This window comes from Ambystoma mexicanum, chromosome 7p (genome assembly GCF_040938575.1).
Source record: "Ambystoma mexicanum isolate Mex_15411 chromosome 7p, UKY_AmexF1_1, whole genome shotgun sequence".
Classification (NCBI taxonomy): Eukaryota; Metazoa; Chordata; class Amphibia; order Caudata; family Ambystomatidae; genus Ambystoma; species Ambystoma mexicanum.
The window spans coordinates 241,541,686-241,568,040 of NC_090939.1; positions in this window are offsets into that span (position 1 = coordinate 241,541,686).

The window sequence follows — 26,355 nt, forward strand, 5'->3', positions numbered from 1 at the left end:
GAGGGAGCGCAAGGGGCAAGAGAGGTGGCAAGGAGGTGAGACGAGGATTACCGTAGGGAAGAGGAGGAGAGTAAGGAGTGATGTGGGCCGATAGGCAGGATGACACAATTTTGGGTATAGTTTTGAAGATGATGAGGATGAGTTTATACTTTGCCCTCTGTCTCATAGATGACCAGACTAACTGATGACAGGATGGGGATGTGGTGGTCATGATGAGAAGGTTGAAGAGTGTATAGACAGCAAAGAACTTTGCCAAGAGGTGATCATGCACAGTTGGAAAGGATGTAGAGTAGAACGGCACAGATGTCATATCAAGAGAGTACTAAAGAGGAGATTACATGCTTAGCAGTGTAGCAGGGAGGAAGATGTCTTATTTTTCTGATGTTGACGAGATTAATTCTGGCCACAGTGACAGATTTGGAGATGAAGTGCGACAAGTTGTGAAATACGTCGAAGACAAGACTAAGGTTGCACGCAGAAGCATAGTAGGGAAGGCAGTCCAGAGGGAAGAAGAGAAGAGGGGGAGAGGAAGATGTAGACTGGTTGGATGTGAAGTAGAAAACTTCAGTGTTAGTGGAGTTGAGCATGTGCGAGTGAGGTACTATCCAGTATTTGATGGTGGAGATACAGTTTGGCCTTTTTTTTTTTACCGTAGCTCATCAGATAAGAAGGGAAAGGAGAAGAAGGTCTGAGTGTCACCAGCAAATAATTGATAGAAGCCATATGAGCAGATCAAGATGCCAAGAGCAGAGGTATAGAGAGTGAAGAGAAGTGGATCCAGGAATGACCATTGGGGAACACCAACAGAAAGGGGAGTGGGTGTGGGGGAGGAGGGAGGCCTGTTCCAGGACACCTGGAAGTGTCTGGGGGTGTTTCCAGTCAAAGTTTTGACACAAAAGTGCCGAAAAAAAAGGTTTCGAATTTATTTTTTATATTCTATTTTTTTTCATTTCGTATTGTAAAATAAGTGTTTTTGTGTCGGAACTATTGGCATTCGAAACTATGACAGTCGAAACTATAACTGTATACCGTCTGGGGGCAAGATATGAAGCAAAACAAGCAAGGGGCATATTTGTGATGCCTAGTAGAGAGAGTGTTGAGAGAAGATCAGAATGGTTCATGTATTGAAGGCAACAGAGATGTTTGGAAGAATAAGACTAAAAATGGTTCCAATGACATGCAGAATAGATGTAGCTCCTGGCATTCAGGACTAACTTAGTAGAGTGCAGAGGTTAAAAGCCAGATGGAAGAGGATCCCGAAGGTTGTGTGTGTCAAGGTACACAGTGAGTTGGTGGAAAACTGAGTGCTCTAGGATTTTGGAATAGTGAGGTAGAAGAGAGCCAGGACAAAAGTTGGCAGGAAAGTTAGGACCTAGAGCTGGTTTCTTAAGGATAGGCATGACAGTAGCCGACCTGAAGGATGATGGAAAGGTGGGGCTGTCAAGAGAGAAGTGTAATATATGGAGCAATACTAGTAGCTATGAGTTTCACGATGTGTGGGATTAGAGGGTTGATGGGGGCAAATGAAATGTTAGCAGTTAGGAGAAGGTGGGGAATCTCATCGGGGTGCCAGTATATTGTTGCAGGAGAGAAGAGTAGCGGTGGTGGAGAAATGTGAGCAGGTGTGGGGGATAGAAGGTAATTTGCGGGGGTATTTTGAATTCTGGATATTTTTTAAGCACAGTACAGAGCTAGATCATTAGCAGAAAGTGTAAGGTAGATGGAGGAGGCTTTAGGCGGTGAGGGAATTGAGTTAAAAGATTTTTGGAGGCGCCTAGGTTGAGAGGTTTGAGACAAAATGAGAGAGAGAAAGAAGTCACGTTTGGCAGAGTCGATGGCTGAGGAGTCGTTTTGAGGAGCATCAGGCAGATTTGGAGATCCGAGGAGTGTCTAGATCTTTGCCACAAGCAAAGGTTTCGCTTCATTGTTGTTTTCAGCATGCAGGTGATGGGTGAATATAAGGCCATGGAGGGGAGGGGTTAGGGGTGAACATTTTAAGAGGGAAGTAAGAAGAGAAGGGAGCATTAAGAGCAGCGTTAAAGTTAGTGAAGGCTTTATTAGTGGATGCAACAGTGAATTTTGCATTGGAGGAGTGGGAAATGTAGGCCAGAGAGGTAGATAGGGAATTTGGAGGATGGAAACTTGTGCTTGGTAATAGAAGTGGTATATGGAAAGAGAGGGGTGGAAATAGGAGTGGAGATTGAGGCCAAGATGATGGAATGATCAGAGGGAGAAGGAGCGGTGGAGATATTAGAGGCAGAGAGTTCAGAGGACATGGGAATAAAATCAAGGGAGTTACCATTTCAATGGGTGTGCAGAGAGTGGACAGAAGGGAGCGAGTGGTTAAGTAGAAGAGAGCTAACATCAGTGCACAGCGGAGCGGGGAGAGAGAGGCGGTTAAAGTCGCCAGTGACAATGAGGTGATGATGCAGAGGAAGGGAGTCAATTAGTTAGTAGAGCTTGGTCAATAATTTGACCAGAGCGACCAGGTTGCCAATCGAGAGAAATAATATGAATGCCATAGGGAGCAGTGATTTTGGAGATAGTGTATTAGAAAGAGGTAATACTAGAGGGGGATAGGAGAGTAGGAGTGATAGAAGGTTTGGATGATGTGAACAGTCCTATACTACCACTCCTAACGGTTGGGTGGGGAGAGTGGATGAAGGTGTTGTCAGGGTCGTAAACAGAACCAAGGGATGCAGAGGCTGAGGGAGAATTCCAGGTTTCTGTAAGGGTAATGAGGTCAAGAGAGGATGAATGATAACGAAGGAAGTATTGTTATAGTCAGATTGTGCATTTCAAATAGCAATATAAAGAGAGTCAGATGTAGAAACAACTGATGTTGAGTCTGCGAAGTAGTGAGGCGAGGGGGATGGATGCGAGACGAGGAGAGGAAGTGTGATCTAAGTTAGGGTTGGAGGTTTTGTGAAAAGAGAGAACAGGTGAGCGAGTAGAGGGGTGGCCTCGAGGAAAAGATGATAGGGATAGAAAGAGGATCTCAATGGTTCTGCGCAGAGGAGATTGAAGAGAGAAGTACAAGAGATAGGAAGAGATAGTAATAGCAGTGCATGGTGAAGGTGGAGCATGAAATATCATAGATGTCAACAAGATCAATTCCAGTCTGTCGGTGATTATTTAGTCCTGTTTTATTCTTTGCATTCTGGGATGTGTAGTCTGAGATTTTATAATAGGAAAAGCATAACTATTAGTCCCAGAATGCAACAAATAAAAGGACTTGTAAAGCACCAACAGATTCGAATGGATCATGTTGGCAAATATACAATGTTCTTATTTGGAATATTTAATCACACAAACTATAATAATAAAAATGAAACAGCATCAAAAACAATGCAATTTACAATTTAACCATGTCACGATTCCCCCTGAGTCCAGTTAACCACGGAAAAAATTATATAAGAAATCTTAAATCACCACTTTGTAGAACTCAACATCAACCACCAGATGGCGCTCTGGCCAAAGGTATGATGTTCGTGTTCCTCTTTTAATTAGAAAACGGCTACTATGATGGTCATTCGTGATCTTTTGGCAGTCCACAGTGAAGTACAGCTGGAAATTGTTGCAATTTAGCTGTGTGGGTACATTACACTTTTCAAATGAAACTTTAAATTGAAGCGAGTCATTTAAAATGAAGAGTGCATCATTTATTCACTGACTGCTTATATTACGCGCACATCATTTTCATGTATATTTGCATTCGCGAGCCTTGCAGGAGTTATGTCATATAGGAGGTGAAAACCCACCAAGTCATCATTTTTGAAAGTTAACAAACATTTCGAAATGCATTTCCGACACTGGGCCTCATTTACAAAAGCGTTTTTCAATGGTAAATTCCTATTGAGAACGCTTTGTAAATTAGGCCAACTTTCTACACACCTAACTTACACCTGAAAGATCTGGTGTAAGTGCTGCAGAAATTGTGGGTCAAAACCACAACTTTCTTGTTGCAGAGTGGGTGAAGGGTTGAGGGGGGAGCGTGGGGGTGGCTCGAAGAGCGATATATAATGGTTTTATTGAAGAAAAAATATTTGTTTAAAAGATTTTCTAAATTCAACGAGTATTGCCCATATTGTACATGGGGTCCGAAAAATAGGTGTAATTGCTGGTACGATAGCTCAGTGGGATACGTCCTCGCAGCTGTGATCTGCAGCTCGCAGATTTCGCATCACAGCAACGCCTACTCAGTCTTTCATTCCTCCGATGCAGATAAAATGAGTACCAATTTTGATTGGGTAAAATTGATTGCATATAATGTTCTATGAAAAGCGCTATGTATAGGGAAAGTTGCTATTAGGCTAAAGTAACCAATGTAGACGTATTATTCGGAGATATTTGGGAATCATAAAACAAGTTGTAAATTACAAACAATCGTCGGCATTAATTTATTTATTTATTTGTTTGCATTTTTAAAGCGCTTACATAGCCCGGGGGCATCGAGGCGCTGAATTGCGCATATTTTCTGTGATCTCTGAAGGGCGGCCCCTTTGTAGGATGCAGCTCCACAAGGCAAACCCTGTGCAAATATGTCAAGTTTTGTTATGCATTTAGAGTGATGGCCCCCCAAACGCATAAAACGCACAGATTAAACGGTTACGTTCAAGTCTGTTTGGGGTGCTACGGGCCTTTGGATTTGGGGACATTTTCCGGTGCTGCGGCTTCTATATAATAAACCGATGGCAAGGGTGAAGACGAATGATTGGGTGTTGCAGCAGTGGACGTTGGGTAGAAGGACGCGACAGGGATGTCCCGTCTCCCCGATACTATTTTCAGTGGCACTGGAAGCACTGGTGTGATATCGCAGGAAAGAGATGGGGTGGGGGGGGCAGGTATATTAGCGGGTGGAGTGAGGCACATAGGCCCCCATTACGGATCCGGCGGTAACACTGCCGGTGATACCTGCGGGGTGCCGCTGGACCCGGAAAATAATTACAGGCACCTGACTTCCCGGTAACACCGGGGGATTACAACCCCGGCAGTCCGGGTAGTCAGGCGCCAGTAATTTGTAAGTCCCATCTATGTGAAGGGGGACAACGGAAGCGCCAGCACTATTGGTAATAGTGCCGGTGCTTCCATGATGGCTTGCCTACCGTGGCCGCTGTGGCTGTAGTGTGCTGGTCCGAAAACAAAAGTGACAGGAGGCTTACCGGCCCGGTTGTTTCCGGACCGGCACAATTGTAGTGAGGCCCATAGTCTCCCTAAATGCAGATGACTTGTTGCTGTATGTGGGACACCCATTGGAAAACGTTCCCATGTTGCTGAAGGTATTGGGCAATTCAGAGAAGTTATCTGATTCCGTATCAATAAGCAAAAGTCACTACTGTTCCCGTTGGGGGGGGGCTTTGCAGCCACAATCTTACTGTCCTCCTCGATTGGGAGATCAGGTGGGAGGGGGAATCATTTAGATGCTTGGGCATCCAAATCTTTCATAGCATCAAGGACACGTTTGTGTATAATACGGGTAGAGCATTGTCGGGAATAGGAAATTCAAGTCCGACATTGATGGGGAGGGTAGCGCTGTGTTTGTTTGTTTGTTTGTTTGTTTGTTTGGTGATGCGCGCCAAACCCTTGGGTAGCCGGGCGCAACAGTGTACAAGAAATCTTAAGCTTATTACAGTATTTGGCATGAGTAAATAACACACAAAGGCAAAAAAATATATACAAGAATATATACAAACATATGGACCAGTACAGGGCATATCTTAGAGGTGTCCAGGGCACTCTAGCAAGTTGTCTAAATAGCCAGATATATAATCAGGTTTATAAGTCAGGCTCATAATCTAGGTATCATATATGGGCTAGATAGGTAGGTGGTGATGCATGCTCAGCTCTCTCAAGTACGGGATAGTTCATGGAAGCAGATGGTTCAGTATGGGCAAGGTAGAAGTAGGCTGGGTGTCAGTCAAGTTATGTGTCATTGGCACGCAGCCATTTAAGTATCTTATGTCTGAATTTAGGGTACGGTTGTTCAGTTCTGCGGTCGGGTGGTAACTTGATCCAGCTGTGAGCCGCTTTGACGGGAAAACTAGTTCCTCCCGCCGTCGAGCGTTTGAACCTAGGGGTCTCTAATTTAAAGGTGTGAGCAGATCTCGTGGGGCGCGTGGATCTTTTCCTCGTGATTTTTTCCACTAGGTACGGGGGAGCTGGGTTGTTTAGACATTTAGAGGTGAGGGAAGCTGTTTTGAGTAGGATTCTGTCCGTTATCGTTAACCAGTTGACCTCTTTCCTGAATTTGGTGATGTTCTCTCTGTGAGGGATGTTAAGTGCTGCTCGCAAGGCATTGTTCTGCAGTCTTTGAATTTTGTCTGTCATGTATTTATTGGCTCCTGAGTACAGGGCATTGCAGTAGTCTAACCTAGACATGATAAGAGCATTGGCTAGCATTGTTTAAAATGGCCACCCTCCCAAGGCTCCTCTACTGTTTTACCAATATCCCCTATAGCATCAAAAAGATATTTTTCAGGATACTGACGAACAGGTACAGAAATTGCTATGGAATGAGGAGGAGGGTCTCGCTGGCAACTCTTCGATGCCCGCACCTGGAGGGGGGCCCTAATTAGCCAAACTATGAATGGTACCTCATGGCAGCAAAGTTGCAAGCGGTGCTGGCATGGGCAGACACTGTCATGATCTCTGCTTCCAAAGGGTCAGGGTTTTCCCAACTCCCTTGGAAGCAGATCCATAACCCAGGTTCCGAGTGCCAACCAGTCCCAATTGGGACCTTTTGGACCCAGTCCTGGCGCCAGTGGCACCAGGCTCATAAATATGCCCAGTCCCAGCGCTGGAAGCGCCGGGCTCATAATGCTTGGGTGGACTTACCTGCAGCAGACCATGCTGCTTACTTGCCTGCCAGTTGAGCCTCTGATCCTCTTCTGTTTGGAACTACTTTTCCTGTTGGGTGGGGCAGGAGCCACTCCCTAGATTCAGAACACTGGAACTCTTCTGGAAAGCAGGAACTCTTTTCTTACCTAGGCGTGGCTGTGGAAGGAGACACCTAAGCACTACAGGAGGCTATTTAAACCACACCCGATGGATGAATCTTGCTTTGCGTTATTCTGCATCCTCTGCAGCAGAACGCTCATCGTGTCTTCTGCATCTGATCCTGGGCCTAAGGAAAAAGGCTTACCATCCTGAATCCAGTCTTCAGCAACACCTATAAAGACAAGAAAGAACAGGTTAGCATTACGGTCTTCAGTGACAGCTCTTCACTTACCTGGTCCATCGGCTGTCACCAACGCCTCGCGCTGCATTCCGGCATCTGAAAGACAAAGGCTTACCTACTCTTCGTGCGCTCCGGAGGTCTTCACACTGCATTCCGGCATCTGAAAGACAAAAGCTTACCAACTCTTGGCACGCTCCGGAGGCCTTCGGCGCTGCATCCCGCATCTGAAAGACAAAACAAGGTGCGTTTAAAGACATTGGGGAACTTTAATACTCACGTGCCATTACTCCTTTCCACATCTAACCCAGTGGGTATTCCGGCACCCTGCAGCCGCTCCGAACTTGTACCTGCAAAATAAAAAGACAGTTAGAGCGCATCGTGAAGCAGGCAACAAGCGCTTACTTACGTGCTTCCAGGCGCTTCTATTCATCACACGGGCTCCATCTTCAACTCACTTCAGCCCGTCATCCGCCATCGCCGGAACCCTGCAAAACAAGAGACATCATTACTAAAGACTTTAAAGACATTAGAATTACTCGAAACTTACCGTTCGTGCAGTAAACGACGGACAGCAGTCCTCTGAAGTCAAGAGGCCTGCTCCCCTTATCCAGTGAAGAAACTGGTTACAGCACCCTGCCCCGAGGCAGATGGAGAGCACAGCGTTCACTTACCTAAGGTGAGAGCGTTAACCTTTGGGGTTCTACAGGAGAAGAGAAAGGGAAGAAGAGAGAGACATTCAATAACCCAGTTCCTTAATCCCATATTTTCTATCTGCAGACATCTTACCCTTTGAGTCAGACATACAGTGCACAGAGGTCCAGCCCAAAGAGCCAGCCGTGTGTTACACATCACCTTTGAAGATACGGTATACGCCCAGTCAAGACCGGCGCCTCTATGGGAATCAGGTGAGCGTTACAGAACGCAAAGCCTACCACAAAACCCCCGTCCAGGCGCTATGGAAACCTCGGATACCGACCAGCTAGCCCAGTTACTTGGGGAACTAAGGGCAGAAGTGCATGCAGCCCGTCAGGAAACGAACGCTCTAAGAAGGGAACTGATTATTTCCAAGGAGCGAACAGATGATCTCGCTAGACAATTGCTACAGTCACAAGCCGGACAGACCCCGTTACCCGCATCTGGGGGAAATCTTCCTTCTACATCCTCTATGAATCCAGTGCAGATCAACCTACCTGGGAATGTACCTCTGGCTCCGCCCGAACGATTTTCTGGTGACCCAAAGAGGTTTGCAGTATTTATCAATCAGTGCCGGTTGCATTTCTTATGCCGGCCAGCAGCCTTTTCAACTGATCAAGCTAAAGTAGCTTTCGTGCTTTCGTACCTTAGTGGCAATGCGGCAGACTGGTCGATTCCTCTAGTAAATCAAGATGATCCGGTCCTCCATGATTTTCAAGCTTTTCAGCTCAGTATGGAAAAACTGTTCGCAAGACATTCACAGGGGCAGGCCTTGGACAATGAGCTTCTTTCGTTGCGACAAGGTAATCAAGACCTTTTGGCTTATATTGCGTCTTTCAACAGACTGATAGTGGAAACTCAATGGCCTGAGGACAAAAGGATTACGCTGTTTTATAGAGGTCTACGTGGAGAGCTCAAAGATGTGTTAGCCCAAGTAGTGAATCCCCCACAAGATTGTTCGGACTATATAGACTTAGTCGTTCAAATAGATCACAGACTGCAGAACAGGAAGGCCGATCGTTCCAAGTTTGATGCTCGAGTATTTTCCAAACCGCCAACTCCTTCCAAAGGAGTAGACTCCGGGGAACCCATGCAAATAGGGGGTCTGAAAGGTCCTCTAACACAAAAGGAGCGGGAAAGGAGAAAACAGTTGCAATTATGCCTCTATTGCGGAAATTCAGGGCACTTTCTTCGTGACTGTCCGGTGAAACCTGCCAAGAAGGCAGTAGGAGCTGCAGTTACCAAAGTTACAAACTCTGAGCAGGGAAACGACCTCGCCCGACAAGAATAGAGGTCCTCTTGCCGAGCGTGAAAACCAGTTCCGTGACCTCGCATTTCGTGATACCTATGGTCCTCATTAGCCCTGATAATCCGATCAATTACATGCAATTGAAGCTTATGTCGACAGCGGTGCCATCGGCAATTATGTGGATCAAATGGTTTTGAGGATGAATCTAACTCTTTGTCCCAAGGCTGTAAAGGACGTCATTACTACGGTGGATGGTACGGAGATAGCCTCCGGGCCAGTAACGCATACCACTCCAGAGGTGACGCTAGTAAGTCAAGATGGACACCATGAGAAGATCGTGTTCGATGTGATCAAGGCCCCTCAGTTTCAGATTATTCTAGGAATACCTTGGTTAGAGAAACACAATCCTCTGATCGATTGGCGAGCAAGAACGGTCCAGTTTCCAGAATGTGTCTCTACTTGTCACCCTCCACCTGGTGTTGCACTGGCAGCAATTTCTTCAGAGACTCCCCAGTTACCTCCCGAATACCTAGAATACCAAGATGTTTTCCGGAAGGATCAGGCTAACTCTCTACCTCCTCATAGGTCTTATGACTGCCAGATAGACCTGATACCTGGATCTACTCCTCCTTGTAGTAGAATTTATGCCCTCACCGAGCCTGAGAACCTTCACCTTCGACAATACCTGGATCAATACCTGGCAAATGGGTTTATTCGTCCTTCCAAGTCCCCTGCTTCTTCAGCTTTGTTCTTCGTTCCAAAAAAGGAAGGAGACCTTAGAACTTGTATAGATTATCGCTCCCTGAACCAGATCACCGTTAAGAATAGATATCCGTTACCTTTGATCCCTGAACTCCTGGACCAAGTCAGAAAAGCATGCATATATACAAAGCTGGATCTTAGAGGAGCTTACCACTTGGTACGAGTAAAAGAGGGTGATGAATGGAAGACGGCCTTCCGCACCAAGTATGGGCTATTTGAATATCAGGTCATGCCCTTCGGACTTTGCAATGCCCCGGCCGCCTTTCAATATTTTATGAACGATGTCCTCAGAGAGCTCATAGATGTGTGTGTTGTTGTTTACATTGACGACATCCTCGTTTATTCTTCATCGGAATCTGAACATCGGAAACACGTGAAAATGGTCCTCGAAAGATTGCGTCAACACAAACTTTTCGCTAAGTTGGAAAAATGTGTTTTCAACGTGACTGAAGTTGAATTCTTGGGATTCATATTATCACCTGGCGGAGTGCGTATGGATTCAAAGAAGGTCGATGCAGTTCTCAAATGGCCATCACCATCCTCCGTAAAAGGTGTGCAAAGCTGGTTAGGCTTCGCTAACTTTTACCGCAGGTTTATCCCCGAATTCTCTCGAATAGTCCAGCCCATCACTGCCTTGTTAAAGAAAAACAAACGTTTTGAATGGTCTACCGAGGCGGAACAAGCTTTCCAGGATTTGAAGACTAAATTTATCTCTGCACCAATCTTAAAACACCCTCTCCCCGAACTCCCCTACATCGTGGAAACTGATGTTTCAAGCCTTGTCATGGGGGCAGTTCTATCACAAAAGGACCCGGTAACCAATCAGTTGCATCCCGTGGCATTTTGGTCCCGCAAATTCTCGCCTCCTGAAATCAATTACACGATTACTGACAAGAAACTTCTGGCTATCAAGTCTGCCTTTAAGGCTTGGCGGCATTATCTGCTGGGGGCCCGACACACCGTTACTGTGATTACGGATCACCGAAACCTGCAATATTTGAAAACCGCAAAAGCCCAATCCTCTAGACAACTCCGTTGGGCATTATTCTTTGCCGAGTTTGACTTCATAATTACCTATCGACCTGGTACAAAGAACGGTAAAGCTGATGCCCTTTCTCGGATGGGAGTGGAAGAACACTTGATCAACCCTAAACCTGTACCAATCATTCCCGAACAAAGAATTCTGGGTGTAATCGCCACAGAATCCATAGAGGAAGTTAAGGATAAAGCCAGGCAACTTGTAACTCCAGCAGACATACAGAATTGGCATCTGCAGGGAAAGGACTTTGCAGTAAAGGACAACTTATTGTATTTCCAAGAACGATTATACCTACCCAGCACAGATTTACAGAAAAAAGTAATCTCTTGTTATCACGATTCTTTAATGGAAGGACATCCCGGTATGGCCAAGACCTCAGAAAAGATCAAGCGCTACTTCTGGTGGCCGTCTTGGAAAAAAGATATCAGAGACTTTATAATGTCCTGTGGAGTATGCGCCCAAAACAAGAGTCAAAAGGAAAGACCAGCAGGCCTCTTACGCCCTATTGACATCCCACCTCGCCCTTGGCATACGCTTTCTATGGACTTCATCACCGATCTACCTCCATGCTCCGGATACAATACGATTCTAGTAATCGTGGACTTATTCTCCAAGATGGCGCATTTCATTCCGCTCAAAGGCTTGCCAACAGCAGCAACTCTGGCCCGAGAATTTCTCGAAAACATCGTCCGACTGCACGGTTTTCCTTCGGTTCTAATTTCGGATCGAGGTAGTCAATTTATTTCTCATTTTTGGCAAAGTTGCTGTCGGTCGGCTCAAATTGATGTGAGACTATCGACCAGTCACCACCCTCAGACCGACGGACAAACCGAGAGGACCAATCAAACTCTGGAACAGTATTTACGCTGCATGCTGCAACAAACTGAAAAAACTTGGAAAGACATCCTTTGGATAGCCGAATATGCCTACAATAACTCTGTCCATTCGGGAACTGGGAAAACCCCGTTTTTTCTTTTGTACGGCAGTCACCCTCGAACCTCGGAGTTGGATCCCCTCCAAGATCTTGAAACACCAGCAGTAGACTACCTGCATTCTACAATCACCCAGGCCTTTAAGGAAGCTGTTTCTCACCTTCAAAGGGCTAAAGAGCAATACAAGAAAGGAGCAGATCAACATCGGAAGGAAGCCCCTCAATATCAAGTAGGGGATCAAGTCTGGTTATCCACCAAATATCTACCTCTAAAAGGGCCACACACATTCAACCCAAGATACCTTGGTCCCTATTCCATCACTACCATAGTAAACCCAGTAGCGGTCAAGTTGGACTTGCCCCCGCACATGAAGATACATCCGGTCTTCCACGTCGCTCTATTAAAACCCGTGCAACCTCAAACCCGACTAACTAAATCTCCAAAACCTATCCTAGTTGATGGAGAACTCGAGTTTGAAGTCAAAAGCATTCTGGACTCCAAGATCTCCAAATCTAAACTATTTTACCTAATTGACTGGAAAGGCTACGGCCCCCAAGAGAGATCCTGGGAACCTGCTGAATATGTCCACGCTCCTCGCCTAATCAAAAGATTTCACCGAACATTTCCTGACAAGCCAAAACCCCCGGAGAAGCCCGGTTTGGGAGGGGCCTTGAGGGGGGGTACTGTCATGATCTCTGTTTCCAAAGGGTCAGGGTTTTCCCAACTCCCTTGGAAGCAGATCCATAACCCAGGTTCCGAGTGCCAACCAGTCCCAATTGGGACCTTTTGGACCCAGTCCTGGCGCCAGTGGCACCAGGCTCATAAATATGCCCAGTCCCAGCGCTGGAAGCGCCGGGCTCATAATGCTTGGGTGGACTTACCTGCAGCAGACCATGCTGCTTACTTGCCTGCCAGTTGAGCCTCTGATCCTCTTCTGTTTGGAACTACTTTTCCTGTTGGGTGGGGCAGGAGCCACTCCCTAGATTCAGAACACTGGAACTCTTCTGGAAAGCAGGAACTCTTTTCTTACCTAGGCGTGGCTGTGGAAGGAGACACCTAAGCACTACAGGAGGCTATTTAAACCACACCCGATGGATGAATCTTGCTTTGCGTTATTCTGCATCCTCTGCAGCAGAACGCTCATCGTGTCTTCTGCATCTGATCCTGGGCCTAAGGAAAAAGGCTTACCATCCTGAATCCAGTCTTCAGCAACACCTATAAAGACAAGAAAGAACAGGTTAGCATTACGGTCTTCAGTGACAGCTCTTCACTTACCTGGTCCATCGGCTGTCACCAACGCCTCGCGCTGCATTCCGGTATCTGAAAGACAAAGGCTTACCTACTCTTCGTGCGCTCCGGAGGTCTTCACACTGCATTCCGGCATCTGAAAGACAAAAGCTTACCAACTCTTCGCACGCTCCGGAGGCCTTCGGCGCTGCATCCCGCATCTGAAAGACAAAACAAGGTGCGTTTAAAGACATTGGGGAACTTTAATACTCACGTGCCATTACTCCTTTCCACATCTAACCCAGTGGGTATTCCGGCACCCTGCAGCCGCTCCGAACTTGTACCTGCAAAATAAAAAGACAGTTAGAGCGCATCGTGAAGCAGGCAACAAGCGCTTACTTACGTGCTTCCAGGCGCTTCTATTCATCTATTCATCACACGGGCTCCATCTTCAACTCACTTCAGCCCGTCATCCGCCATCGCCGGAACCCTGCAAAACAAGAGACATCATTACTAAAGACTTTAAAGACATTAGAATTACTCGAAACTTACCGTTCGTGCAGTAAACGACGGACAGCAGTCCTCTGAAGTCAAGAGGCCTGCTCCCCTTATCCAGTGAAGAAACTGGTTACAGCACCCTGCCCCGAGGCAGATGGAGAGCACAGCGTTCACTTACCTAAGGTGAGAGCGTTAACCTTTGGGGTTCTACAGGAGAAGAGAAAGGGAAGAAGAGAGAGACATTCAATAACCCAGTTCCTTAATCCCATATTTTCTATCTGCAGACATCTTACCCTTCGAGTCAGACATACAGTGCACAGAGGTCCAGCCCAAAGAGCCAGCCGTGTGTTACACATCACCTTTGAAGATACGGTATACGCCCAGTCAAGACCGGCGCCTCTACGGGAATCAGGTGAGCGTTACAGACACAAAGGGGGAACTGTTGTCGGGCTTATTGCAGGCCGCCTGGCCCCTCAGAAGGGAGTAGAACTGCTGTGGGGCATGGTCAGGTGGAAAGTGGCTACTAATATATTTCAGGTGGTGCGGGAGATATGGAAGAAGCTTCTAGGAAGACTGCAGGTGCTAGGGCTATAAAGTGCTGATTTGCCATGGAGCACGAACCTGGTACTCTGGTCAGCAATTGCGGTGAATGGGGTTCTCAGATCTTATGGATAAGGGATCTCGATCAGTCGGGGATTTGTTTGAGGGAGGGAAGTTGATGCCGTTTGAAGAGTGGAGGATGTGAAATGGGGCCTCTAAGGGGCAGTTCCTTACTTACGGGTCAGTGACCAGGCGACTGGCTGCTATGTCGACGGATATCTCAGAGGAACATACCACAAACCCACTGATGCAGGTGGTGCTCACACAGGTGGACGAAGGGATTAGGATTTATCGAATCTATCAGGCAATACAGGGGCTGATTGCACTGGAGGAGCTGGTGGTTAAGACGAAGTGGGAAAGGGATGTTGTGGTCCAGATTGTGGAGGAAGATTGGGGAAAATTGTGGGATCAGGTCAGGAAAGTCTCAAGAAATGCCAGACTTCAACGTATCCAGTTTAATGTTCTACATAGGGTCTACGTGACCCCGACTAAATTACATGCAATGAATAAACCTTAAGTAAGGATCGTCCAAGGTGTGGGTCTGGGCCAGCGAGGGTCTGGGATATGTTGTGGGGCTCTTTGGTGATTGTACATATACAAGATTAATGGACTGCTGAATTCCAGTTTTGAATGCAGCCCAAGTGTGTGCCTGTGGGGGCTGGCACTGTGGGGGAAACAATACAAAGTAAGGAAACGGCTGGCTCAGTTTATGCTGATACTAGCGAAAAGGAGGGTAGCCATTGCCTGGAAGAAACCTCAGGGCCTTTCCTTGGTGAAATGGATGGAGGACCTCCATAGGCGGGGGATGGCAGAACTAGACATTTTGCAACAGACCCAGGACCCGTAGCTGGAGGAAGGGGTGGTGGTAGATTGTAGCCAGCTGTTAAATGAACTACACTCCTCAACAGACTTGAAACCTCCCTGAGCGGCAGAGATGATGTGTTAACATGTTCCAGAAAGGTTGTAATAAGGGGCGGGGGGGGGGAGGCATGTAGAGGGGGAATGAATAGGCAGTCATAGTATTGCTAGAAGGAACTGATGGTCGACATGTTGGATCTGTTCTACTACTGAATTTTCTTTTTCTTCTTGGTTTCATAAAAAGGTGTGTTACCGTCAACACTGCATTGTGATCTCTATGCATATTAAATTCCTGAATAAACAGATGTTTAAAAAAAAAAGATGAAGTAGAGGTTAATCTAGTTCGTGTAAACACAGCTCTTTAAGACACCACTTACAAGGACATTCCACAGCTTTCAAACATCTAGGCCAAAATTAACAGGAGGAAATATAAATTCAAAATAACATAAACTTAGGGAAAATGTGCCATCTTCTGCGTGTTATTATCCTATTGAGCGATTTAGAGAACATATTTATCACCCGAAAATATAGGTTTCATTTTCAGCATCTATACAGATTTCTTAGTGAAAAGTGCTTGTGATTAAAGAAACACTGACGCTGACACTCTCTTTCAGGGAATGTGCTGCTGGGGCAAGAAAGGACTGCAGCTCGAACTATTTTGTCAAGTCGCAGAGGGCCACTAAAGCACTTTATCAAGCCACCAGTCCTGATGATCTTGCCCATGCAAGCTTCATCCCATTATTTTACGATGAAATCAAATAGGCCCCACACATTGTTTTCCTTTAGAAATAAATTGATGGGGGTTCGGGGGTCAGAGGCAATTTTAAATTCAATCATTGTCTACTGCAGAGAAACTCAGGGAGGCACTGGTTACAGCACACACAGCAAGAATTAAACAGGATCGGGGCAGGCAGGCCAATGAATGGTTTTCAAGTCTATCAGCTTCCCAAATCACTCTGTGTCTTGCCTGTGAGAAAGGTGCCTTTTCTGTGAGTCACTTTTGGAGCAAATTAATTTGTATTTGGATCCCATTTTCTCCTCTATAAGCCTGAATGCTGTCCTGCCTCACACACATTTTCAGCATTCTTGGAAATCCTACCACACACAGATCAGTCACGTCACAGAGCTTCAGTGCCATAGACCACACCACTCCCATCAACCATCCTATTTTCGATAAACAAGTAAGTTTGGCATGTGGATGTGTTGCCCCCCTCCACCACCTCAGAAATGTCCCTTCCTCTGCTGATCATACCCTCCTGCACTCATCTTTCTACTCTTTTATTTATTTATTCATTTTTACTTTATATAGCGCACATGCAGCCCAAAGGCAAAGCGGCACTGTTACTTGTGGCAGTCTTAGTTTCAAAAAGTTACATACATGTAATGAAAAACATAGCAGGCGTACAGTTACTTTCTAGGTTTGTGGTACATTCTCTTACATTATATACGCATTGAGATAGGATATTAGCTAAAACATGAGAATGAGTAGAGTTTCTTTCTCAGATGAGTTTTAGTTGAAGAGCATAGTTTTCAGCGACTTACGGAATGCTCGGTGAGAGACTTCTGCTCTCAGGGGCGATGGTAGAGCATTCCAATGCAGCGCTGCTAGGTACGGCAAGCTGATCCCACCTGCTCTGGCTCTTTTGACTCTAGGGATCGTGAGCATGTTTACATATGGAGTTCTGGTCGGTCTGGTGGATCTAGTGGGGTGGATTCTCTCAGAGAGGTAGAGTGGAGCATTGAGGTGGATGCACTTATGGGTGAGGGCAAGTGCTTTAAAGAGGACTCTTTCTTTAACTGGGAGCCAGTGTGCCTCTTTCCTAGCTGACGTGATGTGCTCTTTCTTGGGTATTCCCGTAGCTGCTCTTAAAGCGCTGTTTTGTATAGTCATGGTCATGTTTTTGGTAGAGGTGCCCAGGAACAGTGCATTACAGTAGTCAAGCCTTGATCCTGTGATGGCTCTGACAATTGTGATGCAGTTATCCTTAGATAGGAAAGGTCTAGCTGCTGTCAGCAGCTTGTCATAGTATGCTGCTGTGGAGGCGATGGCGTTCACTTGCCTAGTCATCGTTAGATTAGAGTCTAGGTAGACGCCTAATGTTTTTACTGAATTTGCCACTGGGATTTTAATATTATCAATCGGAAAGTGGCTGAATTGGGAGTCAAGGTTCTTAAGTGTTTCCTTGGATCCTAGTATGAGTAGCTAGGTTTTGTCTGAGTTGAGGCATAGGCCATTGGCTGCCATCCATGTTTGAATCGTGTTATATATGTGGTTAAGTGTCTTTGAGTCAATGTCATAGTCTCCAGTGAGGGTGAGGAGGATCTGGGTATCGTCAGCGTAATTAGTATACGAGATACCCAGGGAGTCAAGGATGAGGAGGAGTGGTTGTGTGAAAATATTGTAGAGGGTATGAGAAATGCATAATCATTCCAGGACCCTGCACAGGATGATGGAGGGCGAGGCTGAGGCAAGGTCCGAAAAAACTTGCATAGTCCTCCCTTGCAAGAAGGAGGCGATCCATGTGGTGGCATAGGGAGAGAAGTTGGCTGTAGTGGAAAGATGGTGGCATAGGACTTGGTGGTCAACGAGGTTGAATGCCGCCGATAGGTCTAGGAGGAGGAGGAACGCGGGTTTCCCTTTGTCTCTTGTCTCGTCCATTTGGTTTTTTAAATCAAGTTGTCCTCTTTGATGGCCTAAAATCTAGCAGTCCCAGAATTAACCCACTGGGGCTATATTTTGGGGCAATATTCATTCTCATACCCCAAGAAGCCTCCATGCTTCAAGGGAATGCATGAGCATGTCTTGATCCCATCAAAAAAACACATACCAACTAACAGTGCTTGCTAAGTCCCAATATTATGCACCCACTCGTAGTCGCCTCTAGTACTGTGTGCCTTAAATTTGGCATGCATTTCCTTACTCCACTCAGCTGGAGTCAGGACGTGTGAGTCTGCATGCATCCAGGCGTAAACAAGTACTTCCTTCCTATCCCATGCCTCTTCAACTATTTATGTTTAGTTAGTCTCTAGCTGCTCCTAATTATTCCTCATACTACACTCTTCTCCCTCCTCCCCTGATCATGTCCTGGTCTGCATACACATGTCCTGGTCTGCATACACATGCCAGGGGCAAGAAGCACCAACCTGAGGACAAGCCCGCCACTGGGGAAATACTACAGTGGCAACTGACAGGGTGTCAAAGGCCACTTACATGACATGTACTCTTATTTTTCCCCCTCCCAATGTCCCCCATGCATGCACCCCCCCTGCCATGTATCCCGGAATCCACATGTCTCTATAAGCCGGCTTACCCTATCAGTTCAGGAATGTTGTTGCTCCAGTTCAGAGCTGCGTACAACCGACGTTTGGTCACGAAATGGGAATCATAAAAACCTGCAACCATAAAAAGACATATATCTCCTCCTAGAATTATTTTAATTGATGTAAAGGTGAAATGCATTAACGACTAGCAATACATCATATGTGTGCCTGAATGGGGAAAACAGAGGAAAATAGTATGATTAAGCTGTGATTGCACGTAGCAGGCGTAAAGATTAGCTTAATTTGAAAGGCCAGTCAAAGATTTTTATTGTAACTTTTACAGCAAACCCAGCTGTTGAAAACACCTCCTGGATTGTTCAAATGGAAATGGACGACGTAATAGTTATCTTTGGTAGACAGACGTTCTTTGGCCTCAGAAAATTTGAGCAAAAGCCCACATTGCAAACCTGCCATATAAATGCCAGTCTATTAGAGTTAGGGGAGCAAATCCTTATAAAATAGGACAGACATTTTCTCAAATAACTAGTCATACTCTGAAGCCAAGATCAACAATTTTCACTGAAAGAATAAATGCACTGACACACATGGTTCGAAATAGCTGATAGTGATGTGGCTCCTGCCTCTACCCCAGTAGGGCCCGGTTAGCTGAAAGCCAACAGTTACCAGGAGCTGCCTTTGGCTCCCAATGCCAACTGGTGCATTACAAACATGTATATGTGACATTAACTTTGAGTGTCTGAGGATGTACATAAAGAAGAATTGGGACACATCTAGGATGCATTTTGTGAGGTTTTGCTCGGCCCCTCTAACCAACAAAGAACGTATCAAGCGGGAGCCAGAGCCGAGGTAAACTGCTTTATTAACAACACGGCAGTAACTGCCGGAACTCCTGCAACACCCCTCCCTCAACCCGCGTCACTTCCCTGGCCGCCCAGGGAAAAGGACCGCAACGGCGGTCCACCCACTCAACGATGTGGGTAGTCTGTAGATCCCGTGGGGGACGACCTGACATCTCCCCCCTTTTTAACATGCAGAGTCCTTGCCTCTTCTCACTCCATCTCCTCTATGAGTCTGTGAGGTGTTATCCGGCTTCTCTGTGGTCTGCCTGAGTTTCTTGGCGTCCGCGCCCTCTCTTCATGTTGCATGGGGTTATCTTCGCTGTCTGAGGCCTCACTATCTCCTGGATAGGGGGCATCCCGACTTCTGTCGTCGTCACTGTCCTCGGCTCTATCCGGAGCATTCTGTAGGTGTGGCATCAAGGGCTTGAAGTGCGATATGTTCCGAGTCACTGAGGATTGATCTGTTCTTTGTGCCGTGACCATTGTTCCTTTTCTCTGCGTGACTGTCAGAGGTTCTTTTGCGAACGTTGCATCCTCCTTTCTTTTCTTTGGCTGTTGTATCCACACTTGGTCCCCTGGTTCGATATTCGACTCTTGTGCTCTCCTTTTGTGATCAGTTGTCTCTTTCATCATGACCTTTGCTGCGTCATCTTTGGCTCGGGACTCCTGTTCTAGCGGTGTGGCTTCTCCAGAGCGAGCGTCTTCTGGTAGCCTTCTTTGGATTGGCCTTCTGAACATTAGGTCAGCCGGGCATATTCCCGTCGTGCTGTGAGGTGTGTGCCGATAGTCTCGGAGGAATTGATAGAGTGCTTGTTCAAAAGGTTTATTGATTATGGCTGCTATTTGCAGTGTTCTTTTAATATTGGCCATGAATCTTTCGACCATTCCATTCGCCTGAGGCCATCTCGGTGATATTCTTCAAGGGTTGGAAACCCCATGTATTTTGAGAAGTTCTCAAAGTCCTGACTCATGAAGGGCGCTCCATTGTCCGACTTCATGATCTTGGGTATTCCATAGGTGGATAATATGTGGTCTAGTGCTGGGATGACGCTGGAGGCAGCGGTGCTGTCGAAGATTTGAGCCTCTGGAAACCTTGAGTGTTCGTCTACCAGCACGTAGGAGCCGTTTCTCAGCGGTCCGAAGAAATCTACTGCTATTTCCTCCCACACGTGTCCTGGTAGAGGAGACATGTGTAGTGGGTTTGGATGTGGGGGTGGTGCTACTTGCGCACATGTCGGGCAGTTGCCCACTATGTCTTCCACCATTGCATCCAACCTGGGGAACCACACTTTTTGCCTTAGTAGCCGCTTCGTGGCGACCACCCCTCTGTCACTTTCATGCGCTAGTTGTATTGTCCTGGTTCGTAGCGATTTCGGGAGAAGTACTTTGCAGCCTTTTAGGACGACATGTTCATCAACAATCGACAGCTCATCTTTGACGTGGTCTATGTATTTGACGTCTTCTTGAACGTCCTCGGATTCCTGTCTCGCTTGTTGGCGCATGTGTGCTCTTCTCTCTTCTCGTATGCAGTGACGTATGATCCGCAGCGCCGGGTCCTGTTCCGATTGCATGATTATGTCTGCCCATCCTACAGGCAGGGGTTGCAAATGATGGACTACATAGTTGAGATATTCGCCAGCAATGGAGGGTTGAGGGTTTACAGGTCCAGTTGGGTGGCGAGACAAGTAGTCTGCCGGGTTGTCTTCTTTGCCTGGGCGGTGTTTAATGGTGAATTTATAGTCTTGTAGACGTAGGCCCCATCTGGCTATTCTTGGGGGCATTCTTGATTTTGGATCCCCGTAGATGGTGAGTAGGGCTTGATGGTCCGTTATTATGGTGAATTCCTTACCATATAGGAACAGGTGAACGTACTCACATGCCCATTCCACGGCCAGACTTTCCTTTTCCGCTTGAGAGTACGCCTGTTCTGTGGGGGTTAGGCTCCTTCTGGCGTAAGCCACTATGTATACACTCGTGGGCACTTGAGGATCTATTTGTGTCAATATGGCACCTAGGCCAACGGGACTGGCGTCAACAATGACTTCTGTGTGTCGTTTGGCGTCAAAGTAAGCCATATCTTCCACTTTTGCAATGGCGTCACGTATTGCTTCGAATGCCTTCTGACAGTCTTTGGACCATGTGTAGGGCTGGTCTTTGCACGTTAGTAGACGCAGGGGGTTGCTAATCGTAGCATAGTCCTTCAGGTATCTGGAGCAATAGCTGGCCAGTCCTAGGAACGATCTGAGTTCTGTCGCGGTTGTTGGGGGTGCGGCTGAGTTGAGGGCGGCCACTTTGTCCTGGTCTGGTCTCATTCCTTTGCTGGAAAATATGTGACCGAAGAATCGTAATGAGCATTTGCCAAATTCGCATTTGGCTTTATTTAGTGTTAATCCAGCCACTTCCAGCGCTTGGCACACTCTGTGAAGAGCGGTGTCATGCTCTTCCTTCGTCTTACCGAAAACCAGAACATCGTCCGAATAGTTTAGGCAGTTCGGCACGTGCCTGATGACCCTGTGTATTTCTTCTTGGAAGATTTCGGCGGCAGACGATATCCCAAAACTAAGCCTTTTGTATTGAAATAAGCCCAGGTGTGTGAGAAAGGTTGTTATGTACCTGGACTCTGGTGCGATCTCAATCTGGTGATATCCTTTTGTGAGGTCCAGTTTGGAGAAGACTTGTGCCCCATGGAGGAGGTGGATCATATCAGTGATCCGGGGTGCCTGATGTCTTTCCCTTTCAATTGCTGCGTTGGCTCTCCTCATGTCTACGCACAGGCGTATTGATCTCTCAGGTGACTTTTTGGGGACAGGGACAATGGGGGATACCCATGGAGTAGGACCCGAGACTGGTTCGATGACGTTGAGTTTGATGAGCTTGTCTAGTTCTTCCTCAACTTGGTGTTGTATGTTGACGGGAATCCCGCGATAGTGTTGGGCAACTGGTGGTATGTCCGGGTTTATATGCAGCTGTACCTTCCTGTGTTTCAGCTTGCCCAGGCCTTTGAATAGGTTTGGGAACGTTTGTTCTATCGCATCGGATCCTGTGAAGTATTTGTGGGCCATGAGTTGATACAGAATGTGCACCAAACCCATTTCTACGGCCGTCTTGAAGCTGAGGATACACCCACTGTTGGCTTCCGTTTTCAAAATGTGTAGCAGGATCTTTGCTGCGTGTGATTTGTGCACGCACCATGCTGAGATAGTCCCTTTGCATGGTAGGGTGGTGGTGGCGCCATATGGATAGATGTCCACCGTTGCTTTCCGGATTTTTGGAGGGCTGACGAGCGAGTTGTATGCTTGTTCACTTATGATGTTGACTGTAGCCCCTGTGTCAATAAGAAATTTGAGCGGGGTGTTGTTAACTTGTAGTGTGAGCGTGGGACTGTTTTGGGTGGCCATGGTATTGTTGAGCGCCCACACGTACCCCTTCTTTCATTGGTCATCTTCTGATGACTGGGATTCACTGCCGGATGGGGATCGCATTCCGATGTAACGAACGAACCTCCTCCTCTGAGACCGTCTGGATCCATCTGATGGCTTCCTGTCTTCCCTTGCGTACTCACTCCTCTGCGTCCTGTCCTCTCGTCTTGGTCCTGTCAGTTCATCTTTCCTTCTCCCTGCAGTTGGGCTGAGCCGTGAGCTTATCCTTCTTTCGTGTTGTCTCGGTCTGCCGGGTACTGGTCCCGGCGCGTTCTTGCATGCGGCTCTGTAGTGGTCCATACCGCCGCAGGCGGCGCATCTTTGTCCAATGGCCGGGCACTCACCTTCGTGCGGATATTCATAACCACATCCGTAGCATGTGGCGTCTGTACGTTTCCCACTTTGTGAGGGGGCTGCATAGAGTTTGTTGATGGTGTCCGCATTGGCTGATGGTTGTTGTAACGTGACCTTGCCTAAACTGTCCAGCTGCGACTCCACTGCGGCTTCCATTCTGGCCAAAGCGAGGATTTCCTCAAGGGATCTTTGTTTTTGGAGCAGTTGTTTTCTGAATGGTTGTGAGATGCAGCCAGCTATCACCTGGGATCTCAATGCTTCTTCATTGGAATATTTGTGAAATTCACAGTATTTCAGCTTGATGCGTAAGCGCATCACAAAGTTGTCCTGCGATTCACCCTTTTCCTGTCTCGTGGTGTGGAACACATGTCACTCATAGTCAATGTTGGTGTGAGGAGCGAAGTAATCCGAAAGCTTCCCATGGAGTTCTCCATAGGTGACAGTGTCGACGTTCATCAGCTCCACTGCTATGTCCCTGACCGCTGGGCCTACTGTCATGAATAAGGTGTTTTTTAGTCTTGCGTCATCAGTTAAACCGATTGCCCTCGCATAGAACTTAAAGTCTCTTAGCCATATGACCCACCTGGGTCCCAGATTGAAAGTGTCTCTGACATCGGATGGCCCTGGTATTGGCAGGTTTTGAGAGGTGTTACCAGCTCCTTGGGCCTGCTGTGGATCAACTGCTGTAGTTCCTGCTCCTCCTGATGAAGATGCCACTGGGCTTGCAGGAGTGGATGCCGCTGGGCTTGCAGGAGAAGACATGGTTCTGGGGGCTCATTCGGCTCCTTCCAGTGGCTGTGCGTGCGCAGGGCCTACCTCTGCTCTGCTGTGCCTTATGGTGTTGCTTCTTCGCGGAGTGCGTGCTCTTCACCGGCCCCTTTGTATTGCCACTTGTATTGTGGGGCTGTGGTATGTGTGCCTCCTCCTGCCTTGGGCCTCTGTATTGGTGTCTGTGCAGCACCTTCCCCTTCTTCTTCCCGCGGTCCACCTGTTCTTTTGTGCCCTTTGTGGCGTGTGGTGGATGGGTGAGGGGCGGAGTGGCCTCCTTCAATGTGCTCCGCGTGTGCTGGGGCCTCCTCGCGGCCTGTTGAGCACTTGCATGGGGTGTGTTCAATGTGGCTAGCATCCGCTGTGTCTGCGGTGCTGATGGAGCCCCTCTGTGGGGGACTCTGCCACAAGAGGAGCGCCGACGCGCCTCGCCGCTCGACCGCGGTCCACTGCGTGTCTAGCAGGGCCTCTGGGCCACGGGCATGGAGGTGCGCCGACGTGCTGGAAACCACTCGACTGCGGGCCTCCTTGGCACGGGTGGGTGTCATACACCCCTCGTCACCAGATGTGAGGTTTTGCTTGGCCTCTCTAACCGACAAAGAAAGTATCACGCGGGAGCCGGAGCCGAGTTAACCTGCTTTATTAACAACACGGCAGTAACTGCCGGAACTCCCGCAACCCCCCTCCCTCAACCTGCATCACTTCCCTGGCCGCCCAGGGAAAAGGACGGCGGTCCACCCACTCAATGATGTGGGTAGTCTGTAGAACCCGTGGGGGATGACCTGACACATTTAAATATAATGGATCATACATAATGGGGGGGAAAGTTAAAGTGTGCCTCGCGTGTGGAAATTAGATTTTCAGTGCACTGGGTACTCACTCCTGGTTCCCCAGCGGTAGCTACGATCTACTGGGTGATGCCTGACACCCCGGCTGCTGGTTTGAGCTCCTGCTCATCGCATCTTAATTTTGAACCCTGTATATGCATTATCAAACACACTGGCGGGCATGACACCATGCCAAGCAAAGAAGGTCTGTGATGACTGATTGATAAGCAAGTTAGAAATCAAAGGCCAAGACATGCCGGCCATGGACCATCACAACCCCAGTAATACGTTTATTGAATAAAGTTCTGCATGCATATATATTTTCAGAAAGGAAAACTCTGACCAACGGGGTAAATAATATACTAAGGTGGAAAATGATTTAGACTAGTGGTGTAGGACTATCAAATTACTTCTCCAATCAGAGGTAGGCCAAACCCTATAGCTTCTGGTGTAGCAAAACGAAATGTAGCATTCAATATGTAGCCACAGACATCTGAACACATATAGGAAAAATCAACACACAAGCAGGACAAGAACAACAAAGGCATGAAAACCAAGGACTATTCCAACAACAAGGTGCACCCCAGACAACAGTCCACCTTGCTTACCACTTCATGATGATCATAAAGGCCAACATGCATTCGAAGAATTAAATGATACTGGGCCTCATCATGAGTTGGGCGGTAGCCCTTAAATGCAGCGGTAACGCTATTATCGCTGCATTTAAGGGTCCACCCAAACACGAGTATGACAGCATTTACCCCTAGCTTTAAGCTGGGGGCAAATGTGCTGGAGAAATGCTGATTTGTGGTTCAATTACCACACACTAATACCACCGGTGGTAATTGCACTGAAAATTCCCCATTGGGCCCAATGAAGAATGGGGAATTACATTTACTGCCCATCACGTGATCTGGCAGTAATACTGCTGGATGGGTGGGCTCAAACGCAAATACAGTTGGGTGGTATCCCAGTCAGGATACCGCCCAACTCGTGATGAGTCCCACTGAATGGTAAGGAAAAACACAATTCCTAGAGCTCTTAGAAACATTCGAACACACTTCAGATGCGCTGTAAAATCATTGTAGACTTCTGTGTAACTCTGTCCAAAATTGATTGCGGTAAAACCTACTGAAATGTGAGAAGTAATCATGTGAGTAGTATAAAAGAGACTTTGAAAATTATGATGTGCTTACTAGAATTACGAAACATTAAAATGTACAAATTACACAACACAAGTTGATTATAGCCCTGGTGAAAAGGGAATGCACTATTCCTAATTGTGTAAGTGATTCTCAGTGATAGGATAAGGTTTGAACACACATAGCCAGAGAAGAAAGACTCCAGATGCACCTTGATACACACCTAGCAATTTGCCGTGTGCCTAGTGCAGCCTAAAAGAAACTTTTAAACCCGCCACTGAAAATCGTTTTTGATTAGATCTATTTGTAGCACAACTGTTAATCTCAATTTAAGTTCGACGTTCATTTGCTGTTACCTTTTAAACTATTTGCAATGTAATTCCTTGAATTAATGTGAATTTCTTTTTTGCTTTAATCTATGGTGCAACAGCAAATGGTTTCTTTTTGAATGTATGTATAAATACATTACAGTGCTGAATCTTTTTACCATCCTGTTTCCATCCTCCTATTTTAAGGATGCCCCAACTGTATATTAAAGCATATCCCTACACCTGGACAAGCAATACAACAAAAATAAAAAATGGAATACAAATAAGGATATAAATATGTCAATATATTTATATATATATGGGGTGATTTACTAAGATAAGAAAATATTGCAAGTAACACGCACATCAAAAAATGGCTTC